The sequence below is a fragment of the Mus musculus genome, chromosome 18 (assembly GCF_000001635.26).
Source record: "Mus musculus strain C57BL/6J chromosome 18, GRCm38.p6 C57BL/6J".
NCBI lineage: Eukaryota > Metazoa > Chordata > Mammalia > Rodentia > Muridae > Mus > Mus musculus.
The window spans coordinates 13,208,481-13,228,377 of NC_000084.6; the positions used below are offsets into that span (position 1 = coordinate 13,208,481).

The following is a 19,897-nucleotide window of genomic DNA, read 5'->3' on the forward strand; positions in this document are numbered from 1 at the left end:
GTTCTGATTTTGTTAATTAGGATTTTGTCCCTGTGCCCTCTAGTGAGTCTGGCTAAGGGTTTATCTATCTTGTTGATTTTCTCAAAGAACCAACTCCTCGTTTGGTTAATTCTTTGAATAGTTCTTCTTGTTTCCACTTGGTTGATTTCACCCCTGAGTTTGATTATTTCCTGCCGTCTACTCCTCTTGGGTGAATTTGCTTCCTTTTTTTCTAGAGCTTTTAGATGTGTTGTCAAGCTGCTAGTATGTGCTCTCTCCCGTTTCTTCTTGGAGGCACTCAGAGCTATGAGTTTCCCTCTTAGAAATGCTTTCATTGTGTCCCAAAGGTTTGGGTACGTTGTGGCTTCATTTTCATTAAACTCCAAAAAGTCTTTAATTTCTTTCTTTATTCCTTCCTTGACCAAGGTATCATTGAGAAGAGTGTTGTTCAGTTTCCACATGAGTGTTGGCTTTCTATTTTTTTTTTCTTATTGAAGATCAGCCTTAGTGCATGGTGATCTGATAGGATGCATGGGACAATTTCAATATTTTTGAATCTGTTGAGGCCTGTTTTGTGACCTACTATGTGGTCAATTTTGGAGAAGGTACCATGAGGTGCTGAGAAGAAGGTATATCCTTTTGTTTTAGGATAAAATGTTCTGTAGATATCTGTCAGATCCATTTGTTTCATCACTTCTGTTAGTTTCAGTGTGTCCCTGTTTAGTTTCTGTTTCCATGATCTGTCCATTGGTGAAAGTGGTGTGTTGAAGTCTCTCACTATTATTGTGTGAGGTGTAATGTGTGCTTTGAGCTTTACTAAAGTTTCTTTAATGAATGTGGCTGCCCTTGTATTTGGAGCATAGATATTCAGAATTGAGAGTTCCTCTTGGAGGATTTTACCTTTGATGAGAACGAAGTGCCCCTCCTTGTCTTTTTTGATGACTTTGGGTTGGAAGTCAATCTTATCAGATATTAGGATGGCTACTCCAGCTTGTTTCTTCATACCATTTGCTTGGAAAATTGTTTTCCAGCCTTTCATTCTGAGGTAGTGTCTATCTTTTTCTCTGAGATGTGTTTCTTGTAAGCAGCAAAATGTTGGGTCTTGTTTGTGTAGCCAGTTTGTTAGTCTATGTCTTTTTATTGGGGAGTTGAGACCATTGATGTTAAGAGATATTAAGGAAAAGTAATTGTTGCTTCCTGTTATTTTTGTTGTTAAAGTTGGCATTCTGTTCTTGTGGCTGTAAAAATATGGAAAGCTTCACGAATTTGCGTGTCCTCCTTCCGCAGGGGCCATGGTAATCTTCTCTGTATTGTTCCAATTTTAGTATATGTGCTGCCGAAGCGAGCACTCTCCTGTATTTCTTTAAGTGAGTTATTAATGCCCTTCTTAAAAATCTTCTACCACCATCATGATATATGACTTTAAATCTGAGTCTTGCTTTTAGGGTGTGTTGGGGTATCCAGGACCCTATGTAGTGGGCATACTGGCTTCTGATGATGCCCAGTGTTCTTGGTTTCTGTTAGTATGATTATTATGTTTGCCTTTCACCATCTGGTAATCTCTGGTGTTGATGTTCAAGCTGTTTCTGGCTGGAGCTTGGTTGTCCTGTGATTCTGTTAGCCTCTGTCAGCACTCCTGGGAGTCCACGTCTCACCTGAGTCCCAGTGATCAGAGCACTCTCTGCAGGCAAGCTCTCCTCTTGAAGGGCAGGTGTCCAGAAGTCTGGAGCTCTGATCTACCTCCTGAGTCCTGGGGTCAAAGCCCTCCCTGTAGGCCAACTCTTCTCTGTCAAGGAAGGTGCCCAGGGGTCTGGATTTTAGCTCTGCCTCCTGGATAATGGTGAAGGCTGGACGGGACCCTGTCCAAGAAACTCTGTTGCTTCTGGTGCCCACGTGCTCTCCAGTGCTCAAGAGGTCCTGGGTCCTGAAGTATGGAGAATCCTCTGGGGCCCTCGACACCCTTGCCTGGGTTCAAGCAGAAGATGGCAGGGCTGGCCCCCACCAGAATGGATCCCAGCCTCTGGTTGGGCGGGGCTCCTTTGTCCCTATTCCTGCTGGCACAAGACGCTCCTTGATTCTTTGGAGCTGATGTTGTGTTCCACTCACCTGTGACCAGAGTTCCTGTGGCGTGGAGATTCCGTTGGGGCTCTTGGTGCCCTCAGCTGGGTTCAGGTGAAAGATGGCAGTGCTGGCCTGACTGGAAGGTATCCCAGCCTCTGGTCGGGCGGGGTTCCTTTGTCCCTGTTCCTGCTGGCACAAGACGCTCTGTGATTCTTTGGAGCAGATGCTGTGTTGCACTCCCCCGTGATCCTGAGGTGATCCAGATTCCTGTAGTGTGGAGAGTACTCTAGGGCCCTTGGGGGCCTCCGGCAGGTTCAGGGGGAAGATGGAGGGCCACCTTTTACTGATTTATGCTTCTGAGAAATCTCAGTTATCTAACTTTTATATGCTGAAAAAAATACTACTTCTGCCTGAGTTCTTGGTTCATAATTCCTGTATATTTCAAGTGTAAAACCTTGCAGAGTCTTGATTGAAGTAGTATGATGATACTGCTGCTGCTGCTGCTGGTGCTGCTGCTGGTGCTAGTGGAGATGATGTTAGCTGTGGTAGTGGTGGTGATAGTGATGATGGTGATGATGACAGTGATGAAGATGATGTTGGTGATGATAATATTTATTAGTTTTTTACTATTATAAAGTGAGCTTGCTGAGCTCTATCTGCAAATCTTCCTTTATTTCAAAAGTATTTTTTTTTTGGATTGTATTTTTAATGATTTTGCTACTTCATCTTCTTCAGGCCTAGGGGTTATTCATATATCAATTTCTAAATATCCAGTCACCACAGTAACCATATATCTGGTTGCTTTCCTGTCTATAATCCCTTTCCTAGTCATTCTGGGTTGCTTCTGCAAGCTTATGCTCTGAAGTTTTACCCTTTTACTTCCATTTAATGTACACAGTGTTTTATCTGCAGGTATGTTTGCACCATGTGTGTGCAGTGCCTGAGGAGGCCAGAAGAAGGCATTGAGTTACAGTTGTGGGCCTCTATGTAGGTGACAGAAATTGAATCGGGTCCCCTGGAAGAACAACCAGGGCTCTCAACTGCTGATCCATCTCTCTACCCATCATTTGTTTTATTTTTCAGATGAGGTCTCTTGTAACTCTTGAACTCACTATAGAGTCAAGGGTAATTGTGGCTTTCTGATCTACCTGTGCCTGATCATACCACACCTGGTTTTTATGCAATTCTTGGGTTGGAATGTTGGGCTTCATTCTTGATAGGTAAGGTAAGTTCTCTACCAACTGAGCTACACCCGTGGTCGCTTTGCATCTTTTAAACAGAGGTCACATGATCAGCTGAAGATCTGACAAGCATTCCCAATAGGGGACACTGAGGAAACCCAGAGATGATTGACAGTAGAGAACTCTCCATGTTTGATGGTGAGGGCCAGCAGGAGGCGATATTGCAGCTAATGTCCCATGGCTTCAGCTAGGTATTTATAGGGTTTCTCCAGTGGTGACTGGAGCCACGAAGAAGAAAACATAGGCACTATGAGCATGCCACATGAGGAGGGTCAAAATACCCCATTTCCTCTTTACACATAAATCTCTCAGTAATGCCTCCCATTTGCCAGATCCTGCATCTATAAGCTAGACAGTGTATCCTAGAGTTGACAGTGAGTGTGGAGGAGCCAGGATGAAATGGGATAATGTCTCTCATCCCTTAGAGACCCTGAAGTAGAAATGTATTTTGCTAAGTTATTTTTCAAATTCTGTTTCCCCTGCTCTGTGCACACTTGTGTAGTATGAATAAGATCTGCTTTCTATGTTATTTTAAAGAGCATTTGGGAATGTTGCTGGCTTTTATATATTTACTCAAATGTAGTATCAGAGCCTCCAGTGTTTTTAGACTTTAGGTGACTCTTGACAATGAACGTGGGTGATTTTTCTTTCTCTGGGCTTCTTGGAGCCCATACTATCCTGTGAGTCTTCTTGCTCCTGAGAATTCTGGATTTCTCAGTCTCAGAAGGTGGAGTGTCTGGAGTTGCATGACCTGTTCAGTACCCTTTGGTTAAAGAGGTGCACACTGCCTGGGGTCTCTGTGGGTGGGGCATGTTGTCCCCAGTCTCTGTGGTTGGAGCATACTGTCCCCAGTCTCTGTGGGTGGAGGACACTGTCCCCAGTCTCTGTGGGTGGAGGACACTGTCCCCCGTCTGTGGGTGTTCTACTTGTGCCATCTTTATGCACAGAATAAAGTTGCTCTGCCTTGCTTCTGACCTGTAGTTTTGTAATTCTGCTCCAGTGAGACAGAGCCCACTTCTCCCTAGAGGACCCAGTACAATAGCAGTTACAGGATTTACCATTATAGTTTCCTCTGATAATGTATTCCCAGATTGTAGACTTATACAAGTTGGTATGATGTTCACATGCACATGCATGTGTTTGCATTTGTGTGTGGAGGTCAGAGGACAACATCAGATGAGATTCACCAGGTGCTATCTATCTTATATTTTTGAAACTGGGCCTCTCACTGGCCTGAAACTCATTAAGTAAGCTACCAGAGAGTCCCAAGGTCATGCTCATTTCTGCGATGCTGGATTATAAGTATTTGCAATCATGTTGAGATTGTGTGTGTGTGTGTGTGTCCTGGAGATTGAAATCAGGTCTCTTGTAAGCATTTACTGACTGGCCTAGTGCCCTGTCTGACTTAAGTAGGTTCTAAAACAGTTCTTCAAGTACAAGTCAGATACATGGCCTGCCAGACCTTATGTTCTACTGGGAAGTCAACATCATCCGACTAGACTTGCTTGCTTAGCTGGCAAGCATCATATCTGGCATCGGAGGGGAAGGAAGTGTTTCAGGACATCCCCAGGAAAGCAGACTATGTAGATGCTCATGTATCAAAAACAGCATAGTGTTTGCATATCATCTCCAAACGTCTTCTCATGCGAGGTCATGCCTTGCTTAAAGATGGAGATATGTTCTGAAAAGCAGGCCATTATGTATATGTATATAAATGTGTGATTACTTAACACAGATAAAGGCAAACACATCACAGTGGGACATCTTTTGGGACTCCTATTGTGTATGCTGTTCATCATTTGTTGAAAGATGTGGCACATGATCATGCTTTCAATCATTTCTGGACACCCCTCATTCCTAACACAGCATGACTGCATCATTTAGGGGTGCATGACAAGAGAGAAACCAGTACATGCTAAGTATTAATCTAATTGTAAGAGATTTTAAATCTGGAGTTGGTTGATCTCAAGGACATGATCACAGAGATTCAGAGGGCTGACTATGTTTAATTAGTTGATTGATTTAATTGCTTAATTGATCTGTTAATTTCCTGATTTATTTCTAGTACCAAATGGGAAGATCCCACATACTTGCCATACTGGACTTTGTTAATACATCTATACACCATCAAGTGTAAGCAGATGGTGGCTCATCCTAAGGTGATGGAGGGAGACCTCCCTTCACCTGTGAAATGTTGTCTGATTCGACCTTTGCCATTCTTCCCCTTTGGAGGATTTCTTACCAGGAAGCATTAAGAGAAACAGCAACAGAGATAAGCAACAAAGATAAGAAGGCAGATAGACTGGATGTAGACAGATTTGGTCCCTTGGAAACCAACTCAGAGATGGAGCATTTCATTACTGGAAAGTGCTCCAAGACTCAGGTCCAGCAGATGTGCACAGCCACTCGAGGTTTCAGCTGGTTTTTCCATGGCATCTGTGGGGGAATTCTTTTTTTTTTTGTTGGATATTTTCTTTATTTACATTTAAAATGTTTCCCCCTTTCCAGGTCTCCCCTTCGGAAACAACCATCCCCCCTGCCTCTATGAGGGTACTCCCCCACCTACCCACTCACTCCCATCTTCTCACCCTGGCATTCCCCTATACTGGGGCATCAAACACCCTCAGGCCCAAGGGCTGTTCCTCCACTGATGTCCAACAAGGCCATCCTCTGCCACAAATGTGTCCAGAGCCATGGGTCCCTCCAAGTGTACTTTTTGGTTGGTGGTCCAGTCCCTGGGAGCTCCGGTGGGTCTGGGTTGTTGACACTGTTGCTCTTCCTATGGGGCTGCAAACCCCCTCTGCTCCTTCAGTCCCTTCTCCAACTCCTCCATAGGGGACCCAGTGTACAGTCCAATGGTTGGCTGTGAGCATTTGCCTCTGTATTTGTCAGGCTCTGGCAGAGCCTCTCAGGAGACAGCCATATCAGGCTTTCTTCAGCAAGCACTTCCCAGCATCCACAAGAACATCCAGGTTTGGTGGCTGTATATGGGATGGATCCCCAGGTGGGGCAGTCTCTGGATGGCCTCTCCTTCAGTCTCTGCTCCACACGTTGTCTCTATATTTCCTCTTGTGAGTATTTTGTTCCTGTGGGGGGAATTCTTACAGTGGAATGTTCTTTGGAAATTTTCTGAGTTGGTGAAAGGGCTGTGGCCTGATGCTGTTGCCCAGTCATTAGCTTTGGGGTGTCTCTGAGCCTGTGGGAGAGTAACCTTACATGACACAGGTCCAAGTGGGCACTTGGTATCGTGTTTTGTGCTTATTTTTCCAGTCACAGATTGTCTACTGTATTGTCCAGCCTGTGTAGCAGTGCTAACCACATTGACACAATTTTTTTTAGAAGGCTTGAAATATAAGATGCAATAATTTGTTTTTCATTTTAGAAGGGGTATCATGTACTTGTCTCATTGTTGGGATTAAATAACTGAGAAAGCAACTTCACTGGGTTTATTTTGATGCACAGTTTAAAGGCAGGGGAGATATGATAGGAGGGACATGAGGGGGCTGCTCACAGGGCATGCACTGTCCGGGAGCTGAGAGATGAATGCTGGGGTTCTGCTTGCATCTCCTTGTTGATTTACTCTGGGGTTCCTGCACTTTGGAGTGGACATGGATAAATTATTCTTTCTAACAAAGACCATGGCACAGTGGCCACAATGGAAAATTCTCCATAGCCAGAATTATGATATCAGTGTGTAGGTCCACACCAGTCTGTGAGGCAGTGTGTAGAAGTGGCCCACACTAGTCTGTGAGACACTGGTGTGTAGAAGTGGCCCACACTGGACTATGAGGTTCCTCACTGTATTTTTGTGGGTATTGAGGCATGGCTTCTCAACTTATGGGAAGGAAGAGAATTACCAAGGAAATGGACAGATGCTAAACTGCAGTCCTCCTTGGAGCCCTGGAGAGCTGTTGGAGTAATAGTCATCAAGAGGAACCCTGCAGTCAGCCATGGCTGTTAATCAACATTTGGGTAAGTTGATACCTTTGTATAGGGACATGATCATTGGTGGGATCCTTAGAAAACTTCACCAGGGTCATCATTAGTCTCAGCATTCACTGTTACAAGGAGGGACACGACAGTGCTTTAGGCATCTGGGTATCAAGGTCAACTCCAACTTGGGGTTAACAATTCTTAAATTTTGAATATAAAGACATCATCACTGGATGTGTTCATGGGCCAGTAGAGTTTTCACAATCTTGATAAACATTGTGACCTGTTCCCAGGTTTCCCTATCATAATGAAGAGATACCACAGCAGTCTGGGTCCTTAGGAATTAAAACCATTAATCACTAATGGGCACACTAATCCTTGGAAGTTTTACTATTTCTATTTTTCACTGGCACTTGTCTGCTGTGGTCACTTTGGAGAAAGCCTAAGAAAATACTCTTGGATGCACTGGCTGTGGTATTGCAGTATATCACCTTGGCGACCTGGCTTCTCAATTGTTATGGAACTAAAAACTGGTTACTGTCTGTCATGATGTTACATTAGGACAGCCGTTTGTCTGTCTGCCATGATGTTACATTAGGATAGTTCCTGTCTGTCTGTCAGCCATGATGCTGTTACATTAGGATAGCTACCTTTCAGTCTGTTAGTCATGATGTTTCATCAGGCTAGCTACCCATCCGTCTGTCTGTCGGTCATCATGCTCCATTAGGATGCAATTTGCAGAGTCCTTTCTTGGTAGTTGTGTAGCAGTTCCAGCTCCATGATAATTAATGGTCAGACACTGTCACTGGGAGGCCATGTCTAAGGCCCTCCAAGGTTCTTGGCTGCCATCTGACTTCCCTTTAGAAGTGAATATTGTGCCCATCTTGCCTTTGATGACACAGTGCTGTCCCCACCTTTGCTTTTAAGATTTTATTATTTCAGGAACATTTAGTTTTGTATCAGGGTTTTCTGTCCCTAGCGTTGGCCCACAGAGGATGACCAGCACCAAGTTCTTCAATAGTGTCCGAGTTCCTCCCTTCATGTAAGAAAACATCCTTGGACCTCTCATAGTATACTCCTGACTGGCATTGGATTTCCACACTTACCTAGCATGTCCATGTAGCCAAGTTCTCTGAGCCTTGACTTCCTTTACTACATCATTCACTACATTGGTTGGCCTAGTCATGCAGGCCATCACATTTTCCCGAGATTCTAAGAGCTGCCTCCTTCAGTATCTTACAGCTATCTTTGAGGTTTCCTCCTCACAGACAATGAATGCCCTTTTGTGCACTTCTACGCCCCAAGGCCACACCTCTCACTTTCCATTCTCATGAACACACTCATGAGCTAGGCCTGACGCTCTCTTGCCACACACTCTGTGTACTCTTGGTATACTGCAGCACATCAAGGTTTGCTGTGTTTTGGGTTTTTTTTTTCCCTACAAGGGGCCACAGCGCAAACCCTGTCCTTTAGAGCATGGCATCAGAAACCAAATGGAGAACCAGAGGTTTTACTTTTTTATTCCAGAGAAGTATGAAGTAGTAAAATGCACTTAAGTATAAACAAAGAGGTCTAATGAATGCAGAAATAAGGGAAGATACTGTTTACTGATAGTCCCAAATGAGACTGAATATAGAGAATCTTGAGACCTCAGAACCTGAGAAGTCTAATGTCTTCCTCTGAGGCTGAGGTCCAGATCACCTTGGAGAAGATGCAGTTGCTATGGGAACACGCAGACTGCTGGCAATAGAGAAACTGACTAGAAGGCACAGATGGAGCTTCTCTTCAGGAGATAGCTCACTGGGTGGTGTAGACAGTTGCTAGGGGATGCAGAGATGTTAGACCTGGTCCAGGAGAGATGAGAAAGATTGTAAGACTAGACCTCCTGCATACAGATATGCTGTTATCTGTGCCATAGATAGATAGATAGATAGATAGATAGATAGATAGACAGATAGACAGACAGAAATGAATAACTCAATGGAAATGATCGGAGAAGCCTTGAGCTGGGGCTGTGTGTGGATATGCAGTGTTACTCCAGCATCTTTTGTTAATAAAGATAATATTCCATCCCCAAAAGGTGCTAGTGACAAAGTCTCGCTCCAAGATGGCAAACCATAGTGATAAAAACATGATATGGAACTCAGAGGACACATACTGATGATAGGAAGAAGCAGAGCGGTAATTTGCAAACTATTGCATCAAATGCCTCCCATTCTTGTTTACTTCCATTAGTATATAGAGTCCACTCCTTCAGTGTTGATTCTGGGATGGCTGTATAATTGGCTCAGAACAGGAGGGTTAAAAGTGGTGTTATATAACATGAACCAAGGCCTTAAACTCCATGCCACATTCCTCTGTCTTCCTTTGGAACCCAGTGCTCACCAAGGACATGAGATGCTCTGTCTAGATCCTTGGGGATCCCTCAGTGCTATGCTGCCTTTGCTGATCTTGCTCTATATTATTGAGCTGAAATAAATCAGAGCCATGAGTAGGACCATATGCTGGGTCCTCAGAGCCTGCCTAGTTAAATCATCAAACTTGAGGGTAGCCATGGGGACCTTTGACACATTCTTGCTGATATCTGCTTCATCTGAGGTCTCTGAATGATCTTCAAGCAAGTTAGAGGAATCACAATTTATAATATAAGGGAGTGGCCCTCTTCTGTGGACCTAGAAGTCTAAGGAGAATCTGAGAGTAAAAATTGCCAAATCTCAAAGTCTTGTACTTTCGGTATTCAAACCTTGATCTCTGTATCAGAAATGTCTAGGATAAGGTCTTAATTTCCGTTGACATTCTGATATTTCCCCAGTTGATGGTGCCATCTTTTGCTCTGTTTATCCATCAGCTGTGGGAGACCAACATCTCCTTACCTGTTGCCTAGAATGCCCTCTGGCTCCCATACATTTACGTGAACAATCAAAGGCCATTTGGATGGTCAGAACTTTGATTCAGCAGATCCCTGATTTCTCAGCAGCTGTCATCCTAGTCTATATTTGTCACATCTCTAACAGGCTTCAAGGGCTGGCAATTACATGAGCTGATACATTGCCTCCCACCAGAGAAGATACTTACAACTGCATCAGAGCATCCTGGGGTTGGCTTTATTCTTCCCCACCTACCACCAGAATGGGGTTTTCATTTTCTTCCAACTGATGAATGGTTCAGCAAGCCAGGCACTTATTCCTGCCACAGTTTGATTATATATGTACACAATTTTTTGAGATTATGATGTGATTACACATAAGATCACACTTATTTCTGAACTTGAAGATTGATATTAATGCTGTTACCTTCTCCTTTCTAGTGGGTGTGTGTCCATTAATGTGAGTGCTTGTGCGTAACTGTGCGTGTGTGTGTGTGTGTGTGTGTGTGTGTACATTAGAAGACAACTTCAGGTGTGTTTTTTCTTCCTTTTGAGACAAGGCCTCGTACTAGCTTTGAACTGGTTAACTAATTTTAGGCTGTGTGATCAGTGAGCCTCACGTACCCAGCCGTTTCCATCTCTCCATCTCTCCACACTGGGATTCCACACTTACTTCAACATGCACAGCTAAAAAAAAAAAAAAAAAAAAAAAAAAACAAAACAAAAAAAAAAAAACAAAAAAAAACCAAAAAAACCAACAACAACAAAATCAAAACAAAACAAAAAAACCCTATATTGTGGATACTGTGGGTCAAATTCAGGTCCTTCTGCAAGCATTTTCTCTTCCCCACTGAGCTCTGTGTTCAGCTCTCCTCTTTCTCAGATAAAGAAGCAGCCAGAGGAGTGTCTAGTTAAAAGCTGGGATTCTCTGGAGCTGCAGGGTCACAGTGTCAATGCAGATCTGCATGTTCCCTCTTTTCTCTCCCAACGTGCTGCATCTCTTAAGAGGTCATGAGAAAATTGCCTGGTTTGCATGTCCTCATTTGGATTCTGAGGACCACTTCAGTATTGATGTGGCTAGTGGCAAATCTTTATCACATACTTCTGACCTAAAAGAATCAAGGACATGGGAGAGCAGGGCTTTGTGAACCTTTCAGTGTGCAAGCAAGTCAGCTGGGGATCTTAAACAGGAAAATGTGGATTCAGGGTCTAAAAGCCTGTGCTTCTGACACACTCCTTTGGTCTGGGTGAGGATGCTAGTCTACCACACAGAGTCTATGGTTTTGTTTTTTTGTTTTTTTTTAAAGATTCTTGACATACTAAAGAAAGAAAGATATAAGAATGTAACTTTCCCACTTTGCAATTTGGTAAAACATGAAATGTTTCTCCATGTTAATCCAATCCATGAACAGCTAAAAACAGATAACAGCAACCAAAATAGGGCTGTAAAAATCAAAATAGAATTACCCATGTTATAAAAATAACCATTTCTGGGACTTTCTCGTTCAAATGTGTGATTGGCAAAGCTGCTGAATGCTAACATAGACACCTGACCTGTCAAAGAAGGCTTCTACAAGTCAGAGACAGTCAAAATTTGATTGGCAGAAGCAGAATGAGCCATTGTGTAAGATACGAGGGATTCTTGGGTTAATGCAACTGTAGTCAGGGTCTTTTGACTCCAGCTCACCCTGGTTTTGTATCCTGCAGTCATCCATTGCCATTCATCAATCAGTTTCACAAGACCCCAGCTGCTCTGTTTAGATGCGGCTCAGCCCCCACAGGTCAAGGCTGAGGGCTTGCTTCCAGGGGTAGAGGGATTGGATTGTGTGTGGTAAGAGATGAGGCTGGAGAGGGGTCTGTGGCCATCAGCACAGGAGGGGAATGCTGGTTCCTGCAATGTCTTCTCTGTGGGATGATTTCTCAAAGCCATAGCCTAGCCTTGCCCAACTCCACCTGGCTTCCTGCTGGCAATGTGATCCTGAATCCTGTACATGTCCCTGCTGCGACACTATGTAGCAAGAGGGCTCTCACCAGACACAAGATGACTCATCATGCTCTTGATTCTCCCAAGGAGTTAAATGAACTGATTTCTTAAGTAGCTAGCCTCAAGTGTTTATTAGCATGATGAAAAAAAAAAAAAAAACCTGGTTAATATGGTTGTTAAGTCAGTTTGGATCAAATCCCCTGCCCTATATACATATCGGATTACGTGGTGTCCGGTCACCTTCTAATCTGATTATATCCCTTTCCTACTACCCTTCATCCATCCATGATGTCTAATTACTCTTGGCTCCTTTAAGCAAGAATCTTGTAGGCAGGAGTTGAGCCCTTCCTAGCTGGTGGCAACAGCCCACTTGGAGCAGAGTCTCTGTCATTTGACAAATGTCATACATTATTTATCCTTTGATAATGGTCATAGCTGTATTGGGTGATGCTTATGAGAGGCAATACAAATGATGAGGTTTCCATAGACACTTCAAGAAGGTTCTGACTATGCTAAAAATTCAGAAGGATGCTTGCTGAGCACCCATCTCTCATCCCCCATATATTTCTGTCTCTTTCTGTATTGTCAAGTTCTGCCACAAGTTAGCCAACAACTGGAGCCTTTCCTGACATGATGGTGTAGGGCGACAGCTCATATTCAAGGTCAAACTTTTTATACAGAAGTTACAGACACAGACATGAGTGCACGCACACTATTTGGAGTCACATGCATGTCCAGAGTCAGAAACACTCACCCTCGTTACAGTCACAAGCATGCACACTAGTCACAGTCACGAACACACTAGTTTCAGCCCCAAACACACTAGATACAGTCACAAACATGCACACTAGCTGAGCCAGAAACACTAGTCACAGTCACAAGCTTGCACAAAGTTCTGACAACGACAAAAACCATCTTCTCAACCACAGGACATCTGATGACCTTAGCTCCACATCCACAAAGTGTCCCTGTGGCTTTTTCAGATATGATAACAGAAACAAAAATTCACTCCCCCATCTCCCACTCAGTACCTCACCAAACTGAGAGTTTGTACACATGTTCTTTTATTTACTTTTTGATTGTTTGTTTCTCTAATGACAAAATATTTCCATTTACAGTTTTGTGTTATTCCCCCCCCCCCCTTTTTTGTAAAGTGGAACCATAAAGTTACTTTTATTTTTTTCTAAAAAATAGACTTTCCCCCTCCAAATAGCAGTGATTCAGGGCTGACAATTCAATTTATTTATTTGTCTACCTATCCATCCATTTATTTATTTATTTGCTGTATAAGGTATTAGCTTATGGTACTTACCCAGAGCCAGCTGTTTGCAGGATGTGGTGAGCAGGTGGTGTGGGAGGCCTCTGATGAATTGCAAAAGACACTCACCAGCTGCCGACACTGTGTGTAATGAGCAAACCTGCAAAAATCTTTATTTTCAATTGGATTGTACCTTTAAGTAAGCAAGGGAGACAGCCAGTATAACTACAAACCATGACCAACAACCCACATAAACAGTGTGCAAACACAAGTGATTAATGTACCAGCATTTCAAAACATTCAAAGCTAATGAGTCAGATTTACTAGGGTGCACAGGAGAGGGGGAGAGAGACGTGGAGGAGGAGAGGACAACTTAATGGCCTTAATGGCCTTTAGTAGAAGCCTAAGAATTCTCCTGCCTTCCCTCCACGGTGCTGTCTGAGCTGCTGAGCAAACCTGCAGCAGGCCCATGAAGGCCGTTTTTTTTCCTGGCCACTCAAAGAGAGGCGGTCCAGTTTTAGGATAGAGTGGGAGGCACAAGCTGGTGACCATTGCACCCTTCAGTGATCTCTGATGATGTGCAGGGATAATGGGTTACAACGACAGACATTAATAAGGTAAGATAAGAGGGGGGGAGGTTTATTAATTTTTCAAGTAAGTTAGGATGCCCCGGGGCATGGTAAAAGTGTAAAAAATCCGGTGAGCGATGAGGGGCCTGCCTGATTAATGCAAGTCAGGAGTCCTCTGAGGGCCATAGCAATAATGATGAGATTATGGACGAACCCACTGAAGACAAATGAGCTGCTCATGGAATAAGAACGAAGTGTTCTCCTTCTTTTGGAGTGCATGGTGGATTTTCATTAGGAAGAACGGTACAGATGGCCTCTTGCAGGGCTAAAGCAGGGAAGCCATTGCTTTGTCAACTGCGATCTGTCCTCAGGTCAGGAACTCGGAGCCTCACTAGAAGGCTGAAGAAGGAAGCCATCCTCTTGTCCTTTTTGCAGCAGCATGCAGAGCCAGGACCTGATCCATTTCCTGTCCTGAAAGACCTCACTCTTCTGGCTGGATTCTCCAGGATGAGCACGGAGTTTGGCCTCCTTTGGCTCACAGTTTCTCAAGCCTGGCTCAGGTTTCTGCTTTGCTCCTGCTGACCATCCTATCTAAGGAGGGAGTAAAAAGATTTAGATGCCTTTCCTCATGGGTTTGGGACTCTTTTGCCAGGCTTCCTGTCTTCTTCTGGGGTATTGGTCTGCCTTTTGAAGCTTACCTCTTAGTCTGTGTCTTTTCTGTGCAGGCAAAAGAAACAAGTTCCCTCTCAAGGGGGAATCTTGGATCAAATGTGAAAGCTGATCACAAGTAAGGACAAGCAGAGAGAAGACAGAGGCAGGCATTTGATCCTCCCAGGGCTGAAACTGAAGTAGGGACACATTGGGCACTAAGGGACCTGTGATATCAGGGTTCTTGACTGTGACTTTTGGTCACCAAGCTATTACTTTTAATCTATAAATCTCAACATATAAAACCAACTAAATAATAACTTATTTAATGTCTATCTTATTTATACTTTATAGCAATCATCTTTACAGAGTTGATAAACAACACAGTAGAAGTTATTTCAATGAACAACAACAAAAAAAGAAAACATTGAAATTAGGAACCATAGACAATGGTTCCAATCTCAGATCAGCCTAAATGACAAAGGTTTGTTTCACAATGGTAGGCCACCCTTAATCAAATTGATTTGGATTCCTCAGTGTGTTTGTGGGAGTAACAGGCAACTCTGATGTTAAGGTTCGATCAATGATGATAATTTCATAAGCGTTCAGATTATCCCCCACTCCTTGTTTTGACACCACTTTGAGCGGCCTTTTAGACTTCTGATCTTTCTGCCTCCACCCCCAGAGTACTAGGATTCCATGTGTGTGCCACCATGGCTGGCATGCGGTGGATCATGGGGTTTTGTGTCTGCTAGGCAAGCACTCTAACAATTGAGTTATACCCTCAGATCTTTTTATTAAACGTCACTAGGAAAGCAACCAGGACATTAACACAAGAGCTACAACCCTCTAAGGGAGCAGCAGCACCTCTATATATGTTCTATAGTCTTAAGGCATTTTCCCTGCAGCTAGAGGATGTGCACTCGGGCAGTACAATGCAACCCTTCACTTACGGTTTTCAACTGGGGTAGGGGAGTATGCCTGCACTCCTCACATTGACTGCTAAAGCGTGAATACTGCTGAGTTTGTGGCCATCTGAAATGCATAGAGAGGCCTGGCTCAAACCAAACAAAAGCTCAGATAATAAAGATGTAAAAAGAAAAATAACAGTGTGCTTTCATGCCATTTCACATGCATGGTGGTGCACAAAGACACCAGGGCTACCTGTGATGTCCTCACTCAGGTACAGTACTGCAATGTCTTTACTCTGCAGCTCAGTTCCTGAAATCTAGGTGAATCTAGATTTCCAAATTTACACACAGTGACTTACTTTGTTGCCTCAAGTTTATAGTGTGTTAAAACTGGGTAAGATTATAAATTTATGTTCATGTAAACTGTAGTATTGAATGCATATGTGTGTTATCTCTATCTCTATATGTAACATGCATGCATATTTACATGGAATATACTTTTAACTTAAACTGCAATGTGTGAGAAATCATGGAATAAAGTGTACAGTAGATACCATACGTTGGAAATAGGCAGTAGAGTAGTGGATTACAAATAAAATATATGTGCAGATCTTGGAGCTTCTCAGTGGAATGTTGGGCCGGGCTGAGGGTGTTTAATGTAGACCCTGGGATGGAGCCCGGGGCCTGGCTGCAGGAAAGGGACATTAGGGACTATCTCAAAACTTTTTAAAAAATAGCTCTGGATCTTCCTTCTTCCTGCCTATTTGTTTGAGAAACCAAGGTGAGAAAAAATAGAAAGAGGCCTGGAGAGGTGGTTCAGCTGTTACGAACATGTGTGCTCTTGCAGAGGCCTGAAGTTCCGTCCCCAGAGCTCATACTGGGTAGATTACAACAAATGCCTGTAACTCCAGGGGATATCTTTTCTGCACTCCTAAGACACCATATGCATATATGTGTGTATTTCACACACATACACATACATAAAGTTTTAAAATGTTCAAAATTAAAAATAGCTGGTGGTAAAAGAAGGGGCAGGAATGTAGCTACAAAGAGTAAGGATGAGTCACAACAAAAGCTGTCTTCTAGTGTGCATAATCATGAAGGACATGGAGTCCCGGAATTTTCCGGAAGGAAATGAAGCTCCATGCAAAGCTGTCTTTGTTTTCTTGTAGTCTGTTGCGAAGAAGGGATGGATGCAAAAGATGAAGACACACAAGTGAACTTCAGAAGAGTTGGTTACAAGGGAAGGAGGAGGCCACTAAAGACGTGGTCCATGCAGCTGCTTCTTACCATCCTGACCAAAGGGTGTGGGTTCAGGCGCTTTGGTTTGAAGGCTACTGTGGCTCTGGTTGGCTCTTTACAAAGCCTCTTTATTTCTCTTTGCTTGCTGTCCATGGTATCCCATCTCTTTTCTCTCTCCCTCTTAGCCCACAATGATGTGGAGTCATCCAAATAGGATGGACTTGCGTTTTCTTCAGGTTCACACTGTGTGTGCTGACTGACCTACTCCCTGACAACCTGGCACCCTTTCCCTAGATCCTGGCACCTCTCATCTCTATGGTAACAGCAGGCTTGGTGATGCTGGGGATTTGCCTCAGAGAGTTGTCCTGAACAAGCTGCTTTCCTGGGATAGCTTGTCCTTTTGCAGTCAGCCGAGCTGCCTGAGGAGAGGTGCTTCGCCCAGCAGGATGACAGGCAGCCTCCAGATGCGGGCACTTGGCAAGTCTGAGCTGAGTGTCTCCGGGAAAATATGATGTAATTAACAGAGCCTTGGCAGCTGGAACGATTCAGCACCTCACATTGATTTTCCATGTCTCCTATTTACTTTCGCTTTTTTAAACCATCCACTGACAGGAAATCAAAGCATTATAATGGTGCGCATGAGGCCACAGTGCTAAGTCAGCGTTTCCTTGAGAAATTCTGAAGTTAATCAGTTTGTGATCACTCTGCCATCCCTTTCCACTCCTAAATTAAGTTAGTCTCCAAAATGCTAAGAAATAGTAATGTGGTTTTGGATATTAAAAAATCAATTGCATCATTGTAAAATTTGAGAGGACAGCTGAGAGTGAGGGAAGGCATCCCAAAGCTTAGCCAGAGTCCTCTCTGCTGGGCTCCATACAAGGGTAGGAAAGACACCTGGGGACAAAGGGGTGCTGCGCTCACTCTGCCCAAGTTTCCAGGGCTCAAAAAGGTTACCAGGTGGAACTAGAGAGAGATTCTTGTTTTGAGTTAGTTTTCTTTAGAAAAACCAACCAACCAACCAACAAAATTCCATTATATGTGGTGTGGTGTGGTGTGTGTGTGTGTGTGTGAGAGAGAGAGAGAGAGAGAGAGAGAGAGAGAGAGAGAGAGAGAGAGAGTTAGTTTTCACTTATGGCACATGTGTGGAGGTCAGAGGACACCTTGCAGGAGTCAGTTGCCTTCCTCTGTGTGGGTTACAGAGGTCAAACTTAGGTGGTAAAGTTCAGAGGAAAGTCTCTTTCACTGTGAGCCATTTCGCCAGCCCCTGTATCTTGTCCGTCACTAAATGAAGACAGTAAGTTCCCCACTTCACTTCTCACAGTGTCCTGAAAAGCTGGAATGTTTTTCTCATGGTCTATCACTGTTAGTAGCCACCCTGACAGGTAAAGGAATATTGGGTTAATTTTATTCTAGATTCCTTAAAGTTCCGGCCAAGGGTAGAGAGTTGGGTCAGCAGGTTCAGGGAACTGCTGCTAAGGACCCAGGACCCAAGTTTGATCCTTAGGATACACAAGATGGAGAGCGAACAGACTCCCATAAGTTGTCCTCTATTGCTGTCAGTGGCACTTATGTGCCCACATACATACAGATAATCAATAAGTCGTAAACAAATAAGGTAAGGTTAATGCTAGACAAGGCAGCACAGGAGCTGTGGGGAAGCAGATCCCCTGGATGAAGGCTGCTAGCTTTGGATCTGTTTGATACTGGATTACATCTCATTCAGTTGTGGCAGGTGGCAGGTCTTGGTCATACTGACCAACTCACTTTTATTTGTCTTCTTTATTGACTCAAATAATATAGTCATTTTGTAAATAATTAGGAAAATTGAGAAAAGAAGAAAATTGCCCATAATCATTCCATTTAAACACAATAGCTCCATTGCTCTTGGCCTGTTATTTGGGGTCATTTTCAAATTCTCTTTTGATAGGATGCGTGTACAATGTGCAAACACGTTTGCTGTTTGATTTTCACTTGCTAGATGTCAAGAAACCTTTCGCACGCTATTCCTAGCTTCAGTAAATATCTTGTTAATTGCTGCCTGCGCAGCTGGGACTATTCAGTCCCTCAGATGGATTTTCCATGAGTTCTGCAAAAGTAGAGACACCCCATTATCTTAACTATTTTTGTATTTGGCACAATCAATCAAAACCATTTTTTCAATATAATTAATCCCATGATAAGCATTTTATATGTAACACTTTTCCACATAGGAGATTATTTCTTTAGAATAAATCTCAGATATTTCTCAGTAACAGTGAAAACTGAATGGCTCTTCATACTTCTTGTTGCTCTTCACAACTCCAATGTGAGTGTATCATTACCTCTTAAAGGGCGATGTGTAGGTCACATGTACTACACCAGGAGAGCTTTATGTGGATAGTTCTGTGGTGCAAGGGAATTGCCCAGAGACCATCATTTTTAACCTCAAAGGTGCCCTTTGCCTACTGTGGTTGACACCCTGAAGTCACTTCATTATAAGCCATTTCTTTTCAGTCTATTCTTTGCTGCTTATAATGTTCTAGTTCATCAAATCTGAGAAAAATAATTTGTATCACAGCCCCTTGGTTGGTCTCTGAGTTTGAGAGGTTGTGTATCTCTCTCTTCCATGTCCCACAGAATTTCATGGGCAAGCCTTTGCTGGGAATAACACCTTTGGCAAATAGAAACATTCGGCGTGGAAAGAAAGCACACTTTCTAGGAAGAGAGTACGAGCCTAGAGACGTAGAGGGAGAATGGTACCAAGGAGTCCCAGCAGCAGATGTTCTGGGTGTTGAAACTCCCACCAGAACAGCTGCGGCAATGTAGAATCACATCTGGGCGTGTGACGTGGCTGCATCATTACCTACCAACAGCAAAACAGCCAGATGCTTCCAATTCATTTTAAGGATCAAGCTTAAGGTCAGAACCTGTGAAAAGTCCCCACTTCCCAACCAAGAGCTTATCAATTGCCATGACAGTTCCTGCAAACGCATCCTCACGGGCACGTTAAGGACAGAGCTGGTTACAGCAGGTAGAGAGCACAGCTGTCGTGCACCCAGACCCATGGCTCCAGGCTCCTGCTGTCTGGCTGGAGAGTGAAGTCATCAAATTTTTTCCACACAATGGCTGCAGCATGGCTTGTCATAGTGTATGAAGCTTCCTGGGGTGGGTTGTGATTTCGCCTCTAGATTTTGCAATCTATCTGTCTCTATCTCTCTATATACTC

The 19,897-nt window shown here is 43.6% G+C and overlaps 1 non-coding gene across 1 annotated transcript; it reads right to left on the reverse strand.

Moving 5' to 3' along the window:
- Nucleotides 1-1,221: 1,221 nt before the first annotated feature.
- On the reverse strand, nucleotides 1,222-1,328 carry Gm22251. The gene has a single exon (XR_003952707.1). It is a non-coding gene; the product is annotated as a U6 spliceosomal RNA (small nuclear RNA).
- Between the last annotated feature and the right edge of the window lie 18,569 nt (nucleotides 1,329-19,897).